Source organism: Macaca mulatta, chromosome 3 (genome assembly GCF_049350105.2).
Source record: "Macaca mulatta isolate MMU2019108-1 chromosome 3, T2T-MMU8v2.0, whole genome shotgun sequence".
In the NCBI taxonomy this organism is placed as follows: Eukaryota; Metazoa; Chordata; class Mammalia; order Primates; family Cercopithecidae; genus Macaca; species Macaca mulatta.
This window is the reverse complement of record NC_133408.1, coordinates 63,499,940-63,517,114: the sequence shown is the minus strand read 5'-3', so window position 1 is coordinate 63,517,114 and position 17,175 is coordinate 63,499,940.

The window sequence follows — 17,175 nt, the reverse complement described above, 5'->3', positions numbered from 1 at the left end:
ATCGGAGGATATTTCCTTTGGCCCTATAGTCTTCAAAGGGATCCGAAATATCTGTTCTCAGATTCCACAGAAATAAGGCTAGTAAAGAGATCCACGAAATACAGATGTAACTCTGTGAGATGAATTAACAGAACACTAAGCAGTTTCTCAGGAAGCTTCTTTCCAGATTTCATCTGAGGATATTTCCTTTTTCACCATAGCCCTCTATGGGCTTCCAAATATCACTTTGCCAATCTACAAGAACTGTCTTAGCGAAAGGCTTCTTGAGGGGAAGGCTGTAACTCTGTGAGATGATTTCACAGAACTAAAAGGAGTTTCACAGAAAGCTTCTTTCTCTTTGTTATCGGAGGATATTTCCTTTGGCCCTAAAGTCTTCAAAGGGATCCGAAATATCTGTTCTCAGATTCCACAGAAATAAGGCTAGGAAAGAGATCCACGAAATACAGATGTAACTCTGTGAGATGAATTAACAGAACACTAAGCAGTTTCTAAGAAAGCTTCTTTCGAAATTTCAACTGAGGATATTTCCTTTTTCACCATAGCCCTCTAAGCGCTTCCAAATATCACTTTGCCAATTCCACAAGAACTGTCCTAGCGAAAGGCTTCTTGAGGGGAAAGCTGTAACTCTGTGAGATGATTTCACAGAACACAAAGAAGATTCTCAGAAAGCTTCTTTCTCTTTGTTATCGGAGGATATTTCCTTTGGCCCTATAGTCTTCAAAGGGATCCGAAATATCTGTTCTCAGATTCCACAGAAATAAGGCTAGCAAAGAGATCCACGAAATACAGATGTAACTCTGTGAGATGAATTAACAGAACACTAAGCAGTTTCTCAGAAAGCTTCTTTCCAGATTTCATCTGAGGATATTTCCTTTTTCACCATAGCCCTCTAAGGGCTTCCAAATATCACTTTGCGAATTCCACAAGAAATGTCTTAGCGAAAGGCTTCTTGAGGGGAAAGCTGTAACTCTGTGAGATGATTTCATAGAACACAAAGGAGTTTCACAGAAAGCTTCTTTCCCTTTGTTATCGGAGGATATTTCCCTTGGCCCTATAGTGTTCAAAGGGATCCGAAATATCTGTTCTCAGATTCCACAGAAATAAGGCTAGCAAAGAGATCCATGAAATACAGATGTAACTCTGTGAGATGAATTAACAGAACACTAAGCAGTTTCTCAGAAAGCTTCTTTCCAAATTTCAACTGAGGATATTTCCTTTTTCTCCATAGCCCTCTATGGGCATCCAAATATCACTTTTCCAATTCCACAAGAACTGTCTTAGCGAAAGGCTTCTTGAGGGGAAAGCTGTAACTCTGTGATATGATTTCACAGAACACAAAGAAGTTTCTCAGAAAGCTTCTTTCTCTTTGTTATCGGATGATATTTCCTTTGGTCCTATAGTCTTCAAAGGGATCCGAAATATCTCTTCTCAGATTCCACAGAAATAAGGCTAGCAAAGAGATCCACGAAATACAGATGGAACTCTGTGAGTTGAATTAACAGAACACTAAGCAGTTTCTCAGAAAGCTTCCTTCGAAATTTCAACTGAGGATATTTCCTTTTTCACCATAGCCCTCTATGGGCTTCCAAATATCACTTTGCCAATTCCACAAGAACTGTCTTAGCGAAAGTCTTCTTGATGGGAAAGCTGTAACTCTGTGAGATGATTTCACAGAACACAAAGAAGTTTCTCAGAAAGCTTCTTTCTCTTTGTTATCGGAGGATATTTCCTTTGGCCCTATAGTCTTCAAAGGGATCCGAAATATCTGTTCTCAGATTCCACAGAAATAAGGCTAGCAAAGAGATCCACGAAATACAGATGTAACTCTGTGAGATGAATTAACAGAACACTAAGCAGTTTCTCAGAAAGCTTCTTTCGAAATTTCAACTGAGGATATTTCCTTTTTCACCATAGCCCTCTATGGGCTTCCAAATATCACTTTGCCAATTCCACAAGAACTGTCTTAGCGAAAGACTTCTTGAGGGGAAAGCTGTAACTCTGTTTGATGATTTCACAGAACACAAAGAAGTTTCTCAGAAAGCTTCTTTCTCTTTGTTATCTTAGGATATTTCCTTTGGCCCTATAGTCTTCAAAGGGATCCGAAATATCTGTTCTCAGATTGCACAGAAATAAGGCTAGCAAAGAGATCCACGATATACAGATGTAACTCTGTGAGATGAATTAACAGAACACTAAGCAGTTTCTCAGAAAGCTTCTTTCCAGATTTCATCTGAGGATATTTCCTTTTTCACCATAGCCCTCTAAGGGCTTCCAAATATCACTTTGCCAATTCCACAAGAACTGTCTTAGTGGAAGGCTTCTTGAGGGGAAAGCTGTAACTCTGTGATATGATTTCACAGAACACAAAGAAGTTTCTCAGAAAGCTTCTTTCTCTTTGTTATCGGAGGATATTTCTTTTGGCCCTATAGTCTTCAAAGGGATCCGAAATATCCGTTCTCAGATTCCACAGAAATAAGGCTAGCAAAGAGATCCACGTAATACAGATATAACTCTCTGAGATGAATTAACAGAACACTAAGCAGTTTCTCAGAAAGCTTCCTTCGAAATTTCAACTGAGGATATTTCCTTTTTCACCATAGCCCTCTATGGGCTTCCAAATATCACTTTCCCAATTCCGCAAGAACTGTCTTAGTGAAAGTCTTCTTGAGGGGAAAGCCGTAACTCTGTGAGATGATTTCACAGAACACAAAGAAGTTTCTCAGAAAGCTTCTTTCTCTTTATTATCGGAGGATATTTCCTTTGGCCCGAAAGTCTTCAAAGGGATCCGAAATATCTGTTCTCAGATTCCACAGAAATAAGGCTAGCAAAGAGATCCACGAAATACAGATGTAACTCTGTGAGATGAATTAGCAGAACACTAAGCAGTTTCTCAGAAAGCTTCTTTCGAAATTTCAACTGAGGATATTTCCTTTTTCACCATAGCCCTCTATGGGCTTCCAAATATCACTTTGACAATTCCACAAGAGCTGTCTTAGCGAAAGGCTTCTTGAGGGAAAAGCTGTAACTCTGTGAGATGATTTCACAGAACACAAAGAAGTTTCTCAGAAATCTTCTTTCTCTTTGTTATCGGAGGATATTTCCTTTGGCCCTATAGTCTTCAAAGGGATCCGAAATATCTGTTCTCAGATTCCACAGAAATAAGGTTAGCAAAGAGATCCTCGAAATACAGATGTAATTCTGTGAGATGAATTAACAGAACACTAAGCAATTTCTCAGAAAGCTTCTTTCCAGATTTCATCTGAGGATATTTCCTTTTTCACCATAGCCCTCTATGGGCTCCCAAATATCATTTTGCCAATTATACAAGAACTGTCTTAGCGAAAGGCTTCTTGAGGGGAAAGCTGTAACTCTGTGATATGATTTCACAGAACACAAAGAAGTTTCTCAGAAAGCTTCTTTCTCTTTGTTATCGGAGGATATTTCCTTTGGCCCTATAGTCTTCAAAGGGATCCGAAATATCTGTTCTCAGATACCACAGAAATAAGGCTAGCAAAGAGATCCACGTAATACAGATATAACTCTCTGAGATGAATTAACAGAACACTAAGCAGTTTCTCAGAAAGCTTCCTTCGAAATTTCAACTGAGGATATTTCCTTTTTCACCATAGCCCTCTATGGGCTTCCAAATATCACTTTCCCAATTCCACAAGAACTGTCTTAGTGAAAGTCTTCTTGAGGGGAAAGCCGTAACTCTGTGAGATGATTTCACAGAACACAAAGAAGTTTCTCAGAAAGCTTCTTTCTCTTTATTATCGGAGGATATTTCCTTTGTCCCGAAAGTCTTCAAAGGGATCCGAAATATCTGTTCTCAGATTCCACAGAAATAAGGCTAGCAAAGAGATCCACGAAATACAGATGGAACTCTGTGAGATGAATTAACAGAACACTAAGCAGTTTCTCAGAAAGCTTCTTTCGAAATTTCAACTGAGGATATTTCCTTTTTCAACATAGCCCTCTATGGGCTTCCAAATATCAGTTTGCGAATTGCACAAGAACTGTCTTAGCGAAAGGCTTCTTGAGTGGAAAGCTGTAACTCTGTGAGATGATTTCACAGAACACAAAGAAGTTTCTCCGAAAGCTTCTTTCTCTTTGTTATCGGAGGATATTTCCTTTGGCCCTATAGTCTTCAAAGGGATCCGAAATATCTGTTCTCAGATTCCACAGAAATAAGGCTAGCAAAGAGATCCACGAAATACAGATGTAACTCTGTGAGATGAATTAACAGAACACTAAGCAGTTTCTCAGAAAGCTTCTTTCGAAATTTCAACTGAGGATATTTCCTTTTTCACCATAGCCCTCTATGGGCTTCCAAATATCACTTTGACAATTCCACAAGAGCTGTCCTAGCGAAAGGCTTCTTGAGGGAGAAGCTGTAACTCTGTGAGATGATTTCACAGAACACAAAGAAGTTTCTCAGAAATCTTCTTTCTCTTTGTTATCGGAGGATATTTCCTTTGGCCCTATAGTCTTCAAAGGGATCCGAAATATCTGTTCTCAGATTCCACAGAAATAAGGTTAGCAAAGAGATCCTCGAAATACAGATGTAATTCTGTGAGATGAATTAACAGAACACTAAGCAATTTCTCAGAAAGCTTCTTTCCAGATTTCATCTGAGGATATTTCCTTTTTCACCATAGCCCTCTATGGGCTCCCAAATATCATTTTGCCAATTATACAAGAACTGTCTTAGCGAAAGGCTTCTTGAGGGGAAAGCTGTAAGTCTGTTAGATGATTTCACAGAACACAAAGGAGTTTCACAGAAACCTTCTTTCTCTTTGTTATCGGACGATATTTCCTTTGGCCCTATAGTGTTCAAAGGGATCCGAAATATCTGTTCTCAGATTCCACAGAAATAAGGCTAGCAAAGAGATCCACGAAATACAGATGTAACTCTGTGAGATGAATTAACAGAACACTAAGCAGTTTCTCAGAAAGCTTCTTTCGAAATTTCAACTGAGGATATTTCCTTTTTCACCATAGCCCTCTCTGGGCTTCCAAATATCACTTTGCCAATTCCACAAGAACTGTCTTAGCGAAAGGCTTCTTGAGGGGAAAGCTGTAACTCTGTGAGATGATTTCACAGGACACAAAGGAGTTTCTCGGAAAGCTTCTTTCTCTTTGTTATCGGAGGATATTTCCTTTGGCCCGATAGTCTTCAAAGGGATCCGAAATATCTGTTCTCAGATTCCACAGAAATAAGGCTAGCAAAGAGATCCACGAAATACAGATGTAACTCTGTGAGATGAATTAACAGAACACTAAGCAGTTTCTCAGAAAGCTTCTTTCCAGATTTCATCTGAGGATATTTCCTTTTTCACCATAGCCCTCTAGGGGCTTCCAAATATCACTTTGCCAATACCACAAGAACTGTCTTAGCGAAAGGCTTCTTGAGGGAAAAGCTGTAACTCTGTGAGATGATTTCACAGAACACAAAGCAGTTTCACAGAAAGCTTCTTTCTCTTTGTTATCGGAGGATATTTCCATTGGCCCTATAGTCTTCAAAGGGATCCGAAATATCTGTTCTCAGATTCCACAGAAATAAGGCTAGCAAAGAGATCCACGAAATACAGATGTAACTCTGTGAGATGAATTAGCAGAACACTAAGCAGTTTCTCAGAAAGCTTCTTTCGAAATTTCAACTGAGGATATTTCCTTTTTCACCATAGCCCTCTAAGGGCTTCCAAATATCACTTTGCCAATTCCACAAGAACTGTCCTAGCGAAAGGCTTCTTGAGGGGAAAGCTGTAACTCTGTGAGATGATTTCACAGAACACAAAGAAGTTTCTCAGAAAGCTTCTTTCTCTTTGTTATCGGAGGATATTTCCTTTGGCCCTGTAGTCTTCAAAGGGATCCGAAATATCTGTTCTCAGATTCCACAGAAATAAGGCTAGCAAAGAGATCCACGAAATACAGATGTAACTCTGTGAGATGAATTAACAGAACACTAAGCAGTTTCTCAGAAAGCTTCTTTCCAGATTTCAACTGAGGATATTTCCTTTTTCACCATAGCCCTCTATGGGCTTCCAAATATCAGTTTGCGAATTCCACAAGAACTGTCTTAGCGAAAGGCTTCTTGAGGGGAAAGCTGTAACTCTGTGAGATGATTTACCAGAACACAAAGGAGTTTCACAGAAAGCTTCTTTCGCTTTGTTATCGGAGGATATTTCCCTTGGCCCTATAGTGTTCAAAGGGATCCGAAATATCTGTTCTCAGATTCCACAGAAATAAGGCTAGCAAAGAGATCCACGAAATACAGATGTAACTCTGTGAGATGAATTAGCAGAACACTAAGCAGTTTCCCAGAAAGCTTCTTTCGAAATTTCAACTGAGGATATTTCCTTTTTCACCTAGCCCTCTATGGGCTTCCAAATATCACTATGCCAATTCCACAAGAACTGTCTTAGCGAAAGGCTTCTTGAGGGAAAAGCTGTAACTCTGTGAGATGATTTCACAGAACACAAAGAAGTTTCTCAGAAAGCTTCTTTCTCTTTGTTATCGGAGGATATTTCCTTTGGCCCTGTAGTCTTCAAAGGGATCCGAAATATCTGTTCTCAGATTCCACAGAAATAAGGCTAGCAAAGAGATCCACGAAATAAAGATGTAACTCTGTGAGATGAATTAGCAGAACACTAAGCAGTTTCTCAGAAAGCTTCTTTCGAAATTTCAACTGAGGATATTTCCTTTTTCACCTAGCCCTCTATGGGCTTCCAAATATCACTATGCCAATTCCACAAGAACTGTCTTAGCGAAAGGCTTCTTGAGGGAAAAGCTGTAACTCTGTGAGATGATTTCACAGAACACAAAGAAGTTTCACAGAAAGCTTCTTTCTCTTTGTTATCGGAGGATATTTCCTTTGGCCCTATGTGTTCAAAGGGATCCGAAATATCTGTTCTCAGATTCCACAGAAATAAGGCTAGCAAAGAGATCCACGAAATACAGATGTAACTCTGTGAGACGAATTAACAGAACACTAAGCAATTTCTCAGAAAGCCTCTTTCCAGATATCATCTGAGGATATTTCCTTTTTCAACATAGCCCTCTATGGGCTTCCAAATATCACTTTGCCAATTCCACAAGAACCGTCTTAGCGAAAGGCTTCTTGAGGGGAAAGCTGTAACTCTGTGAGATGATTTCACAGAACACAAAGAAGTGTCTCAGAAAGCTTTTTTCTCTTTGTTATCGGAGGATATTTCCTTTGGCCCGATAGTCTTCAAAGCGATCCGAAATATCTGTTCTCAGATTCCACAGTAATAAGGCTAGCAAAGACATCCACGAAATACAGATGTAACTCTGTGAGATGAATTAACAGAACACTAAGCAGTTTCTCAGAAAGCTTCTTTCGAAATTTCAACTGAGGATATTTCCTTTTTCACCGTAGCCCTCTATGGGCTTCCAAATATCACTATGCCAATTCCACAAGAACTCTCTTAGCGAAAGGCTTCTTGAGGGGAAAGCTGTAACTCTTTGAGATGATTTCACAGAACACAAAGAAGTTTCTCAGAAAGCTTCTTTCTCTTTGTTATCGGAGGATATTTCCTTTGGCCCTAAAGTCTTCAAAGGGATCCGAAATATCTGTTCTCAGATTCCACAGAAATAAGGCTAGCAAAGAGATCCACGAAATACAGATGTAACTCTGTGAGATGAATTAAGAGAACACTAAGCAGTTTCTCAGAAAGCTTCTTTCCAGATTTCATCTGAGGATATTTCCTTTTTCACCATAGCCCTCTATGGTCCTCCAAATATCACTTTGCAATTCCACAAGAACTGTCTTAGCGAAAGGCTTCTTGAGGGGAAAGCTGTAACTCTGTGAAATGATTTCACAAAACACAATGAAGTTTCTCAGAAAGCTTCTTTGTCTTTGTTATCGGAGGATATTTTCTTTGGCCCTATAGTGTTCAAAGGGATCCGAAATATCTGTTCTCAGATTCCACAGAAATAAGGCTAGCAAAGAGATCCACGAAATACAGATGTAATTCTGTGAGATGAATTAACAGAACACTAAGCAGTTTCTCAGAAAGCCTCATTGCAGGTTGCATCTGAGGATATTTCCTTTTTCAACATAGCCCTCTTTGGGCTTCCAAATATCACCTTGCCAATTCCACAAGAACTGTCTTAGCGAAAGGCTTCTTGACGGGAAAGCTGTAACTCTGTGAGATGATTTCACACAACACAAAGAAGTTTCTCAGAAAGCTTCTTTCTCTTTGTTATCGGAGGATATTTCCTTTGGCCCGATAGTCTTCAAAGCGATCCGAAATATCTGTTCTCAGATTCCACAGAAATAAGGCTAGCAAAGAGATCCACGAAATACAGATGTAACTCTGTGAGATGAATTAACAGAACACTGAGCAGTTTCTCAGAAAGCTTCTTTCCAGATTCCATCTGAGGATATTTCCTTTTTCTCCATAGCCCTCTGTGGGCTTCCAAATATCACTTTGCGAACTCCACAAGAACTGTCTTAGCGAATGGCTTCTTGAGGGGAAAGCTGTAACTCTGTGAGGTGATTTCATAGAACACAAAGGAGTTTCACAGAAAGCTTCTTTCCCTTTGTTATCGGAGAATATTTCCCTTGGCCCTATAGTGTTCAAAGAGATCAGAAATATCTGTTCTCAGATTCCACAGAAATAAGGCTAGCAAAGAGATCCACGAAATACAGATGTAACTCTGTGAGATGAATTAACAGAACACTAAGCAGTTTCTCAGAAAGCTTCCTTCGAAATTTCAATTGAGGATATTTCCTTTTTCACCATAGCCCTCTATGGGCTTCCAAATATCACTTTGCCAATTCCACAAGAACTGTCTTAGCGAAAGTCTTCTTGAGGGGAAAGCCGTAACTCTGTGAGATGATTTCACAGAACACAAAGAAGTTTCTCAGAAAGCTTCTTTCTCTTTGTTATCGGAGGATATTTCCTTTGGCCCGAAAGTCTTCAAAGGGATCCGAAATATCTGTTCTCAGATTCCACAGAAATAAGGCTAGCAAAGAGATCCACGAAATACAGATTTAACTCTGTGAGATGAATTAACAGAACACTAAGCAGTTTCTCAGAAAGCTTCTTTCGAAATTTCAACTGAGGATATTTCCTTTTTCAACATAGCCCTCTATGGGCTTCCAAATATCACTTTGCCAATTCCACAAGAACTGTCTTAGCGAAAGGCTTCCTGAGGGGAAAGCTGTAACTCTGTGAGATGATTTCACAGAACACAAAGAAGTTTCTCAGAAAGCTTCTTTCTCTTTGTTATCGGATGATATTTCCTTTGGCCCTATAGTGTTCAAAGGGATCCGAAATATCTGTTCTCAGATTCCACAGAAATAAAGCTAGCAAAGAGATCCACGAAATACAGATGTAACTCTGTGAGATGAATTAACAGAACACTAAGCAGTTTCTCAGAAAGCTTCTTTCGAAACTTCAACTGAGGATATTTCATTTTTCACCCTAGCCCTCTATGGGCTTCCAAATATCACTTTGCCAATTCCACAAGAACTGTCCTAGCGAAAGGCTTCTTGAGGGGAAAGCTGTAACTCTGTGAGATGATTTCACAGAACACAAAGAAGTTTCTCAGAAAGCTTCTTTCTCTTTGTTATCGGAGGATATTTCCTTTGGCCCTGTAGTCTTCAAAGGGATCCGAAATATCTGTTCTCAGATTCCACAGAAATAAGGCTAGCAAAGACATCCACGAAATACAGATGTAACTCTGTGAGATGAATTAACAGAACACTAAGGAGTTTCTCAGAAAGCTTCTTTCCAGATTTCGTCTGAGGATATTTCCTTTTTCACCATAGCCCTCTATGGGCTTCCAAATATCACTTTGCGAATTCCACAAGAACTGTCTTCGCTAAAGGCTTCTTGAGGGGAAAGCTGTAACTCTGTGAGATGATTTCACAGAACACAAAGGAGTTTCACAGAAAGCTTCTTTCCCTTTGTTATCGGAGGATATTTCGCGTGGCCCTATAGTGTTCAAAGGGATCCGAAATATCTGTTCTCAGATTCCACAGAAATAAGGCTAGCAAAGAGATCCACGAAATACTGATGTAACTCTGTGAGATGAATTAGCAGAACACTAAGCAGTTTCTCAGAAAGCTTCTTTCGAAATTTCAACTGAGGATATTTCCTTTTTCACCTAGCCCTCTATGGGCTCCAAATATCACTATGCCAATTCCACAAGAACTGTCTTAGCGAAAGGCTTCTTGAGGGAAAAACTGTAACTCTGTGAGATGATTTCACAGAACACAAAGAAGTTTCACAGAAAGCTTCTTTCTCTTTGTTATCAGAGGATATTTCCTTTGGCCCTATGTGTTCAAAGGGATCCGAAATATCTGTTCTCAGATTCCACAGAAATAAGGCTAGCAAAGAGATCCACGAAATACAGATGTAACTCTGTGATACGAATTAACAGAACACTAAGCAGGTTCTCAGAAAGCCTCTTTCCAGATTTCATCTGAGGATATTTCCTTTTTCAACATAGCCCTCTATGGGCTTCCAAATATCACTTTGCCAATTCCACAAGAACTGTCTTAGCGAAAGGCTTCTTGAGGGGAAAGCTGTAACTCTGTGAGATGATTTCACAGAACACAAAGAAGTGTCTCAGAAAGCTTTTTTCTCTTTGTTATCGGAGGATATTTCCTTTGGCCCGATAGTCTTCAAAGCGATCCGAAATATCTGTTCTCAGATTCCACAGAAATAAGGCTAGCAAAGACATCCACGAAATACAGATGTAACTCTGTGAGATGAATTAACAGAACACTAAGCAGTTTCTCAGAAAGCTTCTTTCGAAATTTCAACTGAGGATATTTCCTTTTTCACCATAGCCCTCTATGGGCATCCAAATATCACTTTGCCAATTCCACAAGAACTGTCTTAGCGAAAGGCTTCTTGAGGGGAAAGCTGTAACTCTGTGAGATGATTTCACAGAACACAAAGAAGTTTCTCAGAAAGCTTCTTTCTCTTTGTTATCGGAGGATATTTCCTTTGGCCCTATAGGCTTCAAAGGGATCCGAAATATCTGTTCTCAGATTCCACAGAAATAAGGCTAGCAAAGAGATCCACGAAATACAGATGTAACTCTGTGAGATGAATTAAGAGAACACTAAGCAGTTTCTCAGAAAGCTTCTTTCCAGATTTCATCTGAGGATATTTCCTTTTTCACCGTAGCCCTCTATGGTCCTCCAAATATCACTTTGCAATTCCACAAGAAGTGTCTTAGCGAAAGGCTTCTTGAGGGGAAAGCTGTAACTCTGTGAGATGATTTCACAAAACACAATGAAGTTTCTCAGAAAGCTTCTTTGTCTTTGTTATCGGAGGATATTTTCTTTGGCCCTGTAGTGTTCAAAGGGATCCGAAATATCTGTTCTCAGATTCCACAGAAATAAGGCTAGCAAAGAGATCCACGAAATACAGATGTAATTCTGTGAGATGAATTAACAGAACACTAAGCAGTTTCTCAGAAAGCCTCATTGCAGGTTGCATCTGAGGATATTTCCTTTTTCAACATAGCCCTCTTTGGGCTTCCAAATATCACTTTGCCAATTCCACAAGAACTGTCTTAGCGAAAGGCTTCTTGACGGGAAAGCTGTAACTCTGTGAGATGATTTCACACAACACAAAGAAGTTTCTCAGAAAGCTTCTTTCTCTTTGTTATCGGAGGATATTTCCTTTGGCCCGATAGTCTTCAAAGCGATCCGAAATATCTGTTCTCAGATTCCACAGAAATAAGGCTAGCAAAGAGATCCACGAAATACAGATGTAACTCTGTGAGATGAATTAAGAGAACACTGAGCAGTTTCTCAGAAAGCTTCTTTCCAGATTCCATCTGAGGATATTTCCTTTTTCTCCATAGCCCTCTGTGGGCTTCCAAATATCACTTTGCGAATTCCACAAGAACTGTCTTAGCGAAAGGCTTCTTGAGGGAAAAGCTGTAACTCTGTGAGATGATTTCACAGAACACAAAGCAGTTTCACAGAAAGCTTCTTTCTCTTTGTTATCGGAGGATATTTCCTTTGACCCTATAGTCTTCAAAGGGATCCGCAATATCTGTTTCAGATTCCACAGAAATAAGGCTAGCAAAGAGTTCCACGAAATACAGATGTAACTCTGTGAGATGAATTAAAAGAACACTAAGCAGTTTCTCAGAAAGCTTCTTTCGAAATTTCAACTGAGGATATTTCCTTTTTCACCATAGCCCTCTAAGGGCTTCCAAATATGAGTTTCCCAATTCCACAAGAACTATCTTAGCGAAAGGCTTCTTGAGGGGAAAGCTGTAACTCCGTGAGATGATTTCACAGAACACAAAGCAGTTTCACAGAAAGCTTCTTTCTCTTTGTTATCGGAGGATATTTCCTTTGGCCCTATAGTGTTCAAAGGGATCCGAAATATCTGTTCTCAGATTCCACAGAAATGAGACTAGCAAAGAGATCCACGAAATACAGATGTAACTCTCTGAGATGAATTAACAGAACACTAAGCAGTTTCTCAGAAAGCTTCTTTCGAAATTTCAACTGAGGATATTTCCTTTTTCACCATAGCCCTCTATGGGCTTCTAAATATCACTTTGCCAACTCCACAAGAACTGTCTTAGCGAAAGGCTTCTTGAGGGGAAAGCTGTAACTCTGTGAGATGATTTCACAGAACACAAAGAAGTTTCTCAGAAAGCTTCTTTCTCTTTGTTATCAGAGGATATTTCCTTTGTCCCTATAGTGTTCAAAGGGATAAGAAATATCTGTTCTCAGATTCCACAGAAATAAGGCTAGCAAAGAGACAAACGAAATACAGATGTAACTCTGTGAGATGAATTAACAGAACACTAAGCAGCTTCTCAGAAAGCCTCTTTCCAGATTTCATCTGAGGATATTTCCTTTTTCACCATAGCCCTCTATGGGCTTCCAAATATCACTTTGCCAATTCCACAAGAACTGTCTTAGCGAAAGGCTTCTTGAGGGGAAAGCCGTAACTCTGTGAGATGATTTCACAGAACACAAAGAAGATTCTCAGAAAGCTTCTTTCTCTTTGTTATCGGAGGATATTTCCATTGGCCCTATACTCTTCAAAGGGATCCGAAATATCTGTTCTCAGATTCCACAGAAATAAGGTTAGCAAAAAGATCCTCGAAATACAGATGTAATTCTGTGAGATGAATTAACAGAACACTAAGCAGTTTCTCAGAAAGCTTCTTTCCAGATTTCATCTGAGGATATTTCCTTTTTCACCATAGCCCTCTATGGGCTTCCAAATATCACTTTGCCAATTCCACAAGAACTGTCTTAGCGAAAGGCTTCTGAGGGAAAAGTTGTAACTCTGTGAGACGATTTCACAGAACACAAAGCAGTTTCACAGAAAGCTTCTTTCTCTTTTTTATCGGAGGATATTTCCTTTGGTCCTATAGTCTTCAAAGGGTTTCGAAATATCTGATCTCAGATTCCACAGAAATAAGGCTAGCAAAGAGATCCACGAAATACAGATGTAACTCTGTGAGAGGAATTAACAGAACACTAAGCAGTTTCTCAGAAAGCTTCTTTCGAAATTTCAACTGAGGATATTTCCTTTTTCACCATAGCCCTCTATGGGCTTCCAAATATCACTTTGCCAATTCCACAAGAACTGTCTTAGCGAAAGGCTTCTTGAGGGAAATGTTGTAACTCTGTGATATGATTTCACAGAACACAAAGAAGTTTCTCAGAAAGCTTCTTTCTCTTTGTTATCGGAGGATATTTCCTTCGGCCCTATAGTCTTCAAAGGGATCCGAAATATCTGTTCTCAGATTCCACAGAAATAAGGTTAGCAAAGAGATCCTCGAAATACAGATGTAATTCTGTGAGATGAATTAACAGAACACTAAGCAGTTTCTCAGAAAGCTTCTTTCCAGATTTCATCTGAGGATATTTCCTTTTTCACCATAGCCCTCTATGGGCTCCCAAATATCATTTTGCCAATTATACAAGAACTGTCTTAGCGAAAGGCTTCTTGAGGGGAAAGCTGTAAGTCTATTAGATGATTTCACAGAACACAAAGGAGTTTCACAGAAACCTTCTTTCTCTTTGTTATCGGATGATATTTCCTTTGGCCCTATAGTGTTCAAAGGGATCCGAAATATCTGTTCTCAGATTCCACAGAAATAAGGCTAGCAAAGAGATCCACGAAATACAGATGTAACTCGGTGAGATGAATTAACAGAACACTAAGCAGTTTCTCAGAAAGCTTCTTTCGAAATTTCAACTGAGGATATTTCCTTTTTCACCATAGCCCTCTCTGGGCTTCCAAATATCACTTTGCCAATTCCACAAGAACTGTCTTAGCGAAAGGCTTCTTGAGGGGAAAGCTGTAACTCTGTGAGATGATTTCACAGGAAACAAAGGAGTTTCTCGGAAAGCTTCTTTCTCTTTGTTATCGGAGGATATTTCCTTCGGCCCTATAGTCTTCAAAGGGATCCGAAATATCTGTTCTCAGATTCCACAGAAATAAGGCTAGCAAAGAGATCCACGAAATACAGATGTAACTCTGTGAGATGAATTAACAGAACACTAAGCAGTTTCTCAGAAAGCTTCTTTCCAGATTTCATCTGAGGATATTTCCTTTTTCACCATAGCCCTCTAGGGGCTTCCAAATATCACTTTGCCAATACCACAGGAACTGTCTTAGCGAAAGGCTTCTTGAGGGAAAAGCTGTAACTCTGTGAGATGATTTCACAGAACACAAAGCAGTTTCACAGAAAGCTTCTTTCTCTTTGTTATCGGAGGATATTTCCTTTGGCCCTATAGTCTTCAAAGGGATCCGAAATATCTGTTCTCAGATTCCACAGAAATAAGGCTAGCAAAGAGATCCACGAAATACAGATGTAACTCTGTGAGATGAATTAGCAGAACACTAAGCAGTTTCTCAGAAAGCTTCTTTCGAAATTTCAACTGAGGATATTTCCTTTTTCACCATAGCCCTCTAAGGGCTTCCAAATATCACTTTGCCAATTCCACAAGAACTGTCCTAGCGAAAGGCTTCTTGAGGGGAAAGCTGTAACTCTGTGAGATGATTTCACAGAACACAAAGAAGTTTCTCAGAAAGCTTCTTTCTCTTTGTTATCGGAGGATATTTCCTTTGGCCCTGTAGTCTTCAAAGGGATCCGAAATATCTGTTCTCAGATTCCACAGAAATAAGGCTAGCAAAGAGATCCACGAAATAAAGATGTAACTCTGTGAGATGAATTAGCAGAACACTAAGCAGTTTCTCAGAAAGCTTCTTTCGAAATTTCAACTGAGGATATTTCCTTTTTCACCTAGCCCTCTATGGGCTTCCAAATATCACTATGCCAATTCCACAAGAACTGTCTTAGCGAAAGGCTTCTTGAGGGAAAAGCTGTAACTCTGTGAGATGATTTCACAGAACACAAAGAAGTTTCACAGAAAGCTTCTTTCTCTTTGTTATCGGAGGATATTTCCTTTGGCCCTATGTGTTCAAAGGGATCCGAAATATCTGTTCTCAGATTCCACAGAAATAAGGCTAGCAAAGAGATCCACGAAATACAGATGTAACTCTGTGAGACGAATTAACAGAACACTAAGCAATTTCTCAGAAAGCCTCTTTCCAGATTTCATCTGAGGATATTTCCTTTTTCAACATAGCCCTCTATGGGCTTCCAAATATCACTTTGCCAATTCCACAAGAACCGTCTTAGCGAAAGGCTTCTTGAGGGGAAAGCTGTAACTCTGTGAGATGATTTCACAGAACACAAAGAAGTGTCTCAGAAAGCTTTTTTCTCTTTGTTATCGGAGGATATTTCCTTTGGCCCGATAGTCTTCAAAGCGATCCGAAATATCTGTTCTCAGATTCCACAGAAATAAGGCTAGCAAAGACATCCACGAAATACAGATGTAACTCTGTGAGATGAATTAACAGAACACTAAGCAGTTTCTCAGAAAGCTTCTTTCGAAATTTCAACTGAGGATATTTCCTTTTTCACCGTAGCCCTCTATGGGCTTCCAAATATCACTATGCCAATTCCACAAGAACTCTCTTAGCGAAAGGCTTCTTGAGGGGAAAGCTGTAACTCTTTGAGATGATTTCACAGAACACAAAGAAGTTTCTCAGAAAGCTTCTTTCTCTTTGTTATCGGAGGATATTTCCTTTGGCCCTAAAGTCTTCAAAGGGATCCGAAATATCTGTTCTCAGATTCCACAGAAATAAGGCTAGCAAAGAGATCCACGAAATACAGATGTAACTCTGTGAGATGAATTAAGAGAACACTAAGCAGTTTCTCAGAAAGCTTCTTTCCAGATTTCATCTGAGGATATTTCCTTTTTCACCATAGCCCTCTATGGTCCTCCAAATATCACTTTGCAATTCCACAAGAACTGTCTTAGCGAAAGGCTTCTTGAGGGGAAAGCTGTAACTCTGTGAAATGATTTCACAAAACACAATGAAGTTTCTCAGAAAGCTTCTTTGTCTTTGTTATCGGAGGATATTTTCTTTGGCCCTATAGTGTTCAAAGGGATCCGAAATATCTGTTCTCAGATTCCACAGAAATAAGGCTAGCAAAGAGATCCACGAAATACAGATGTAATTCTGTGAGATGAATTAACAGAACACTAAGCAGTTTCTCAGAAAGCCTCATTGCAGGTTGCATCTGAGGATATTTCCTTTTTCAACATAGCCCTCTTTGGGCTTCCAAATATCACCTTGCCAATTCCACAAGAACTGTCTTAGCGAAAGGCTTCTTGACGGGAAAGCTGTAACTCTGTGAGATGATTTCACACAACACAAAGAAGTTTCTCAGAAAGCTTCTTTCTCTTTGTTATCGGAGGATATTTCCTTTGGCCCGATAGTCTTCAAAGCGATCCGAAATATCTGTTCTCAGATTCCACAGAAATAAGGCTAGCAAAGAGATCCACGAAATACAGATGTAACTCTGTGAGATGAATTAACAGAACACTGAGCAGTTTCTCAGAAAGCTTCTTTCCAGATTCCATCTGAGGATATTTCCTTTTTCTCCATAGCCCTCTGTGGGCTTCCAAATATCACTTTGCGAACTCCACAAGAACTGTCTTAGCGAATGGCTTCTTGAGGGGAAAGCTGTAACTCTGTGAGGTGATTTCATAGAACACAAAGGAGTTTCACAGAAAGCTTCTTTCCCTTTGTTATCGGAGAATATTTCCCTTGGCCCTATAGTGTTCAAAGA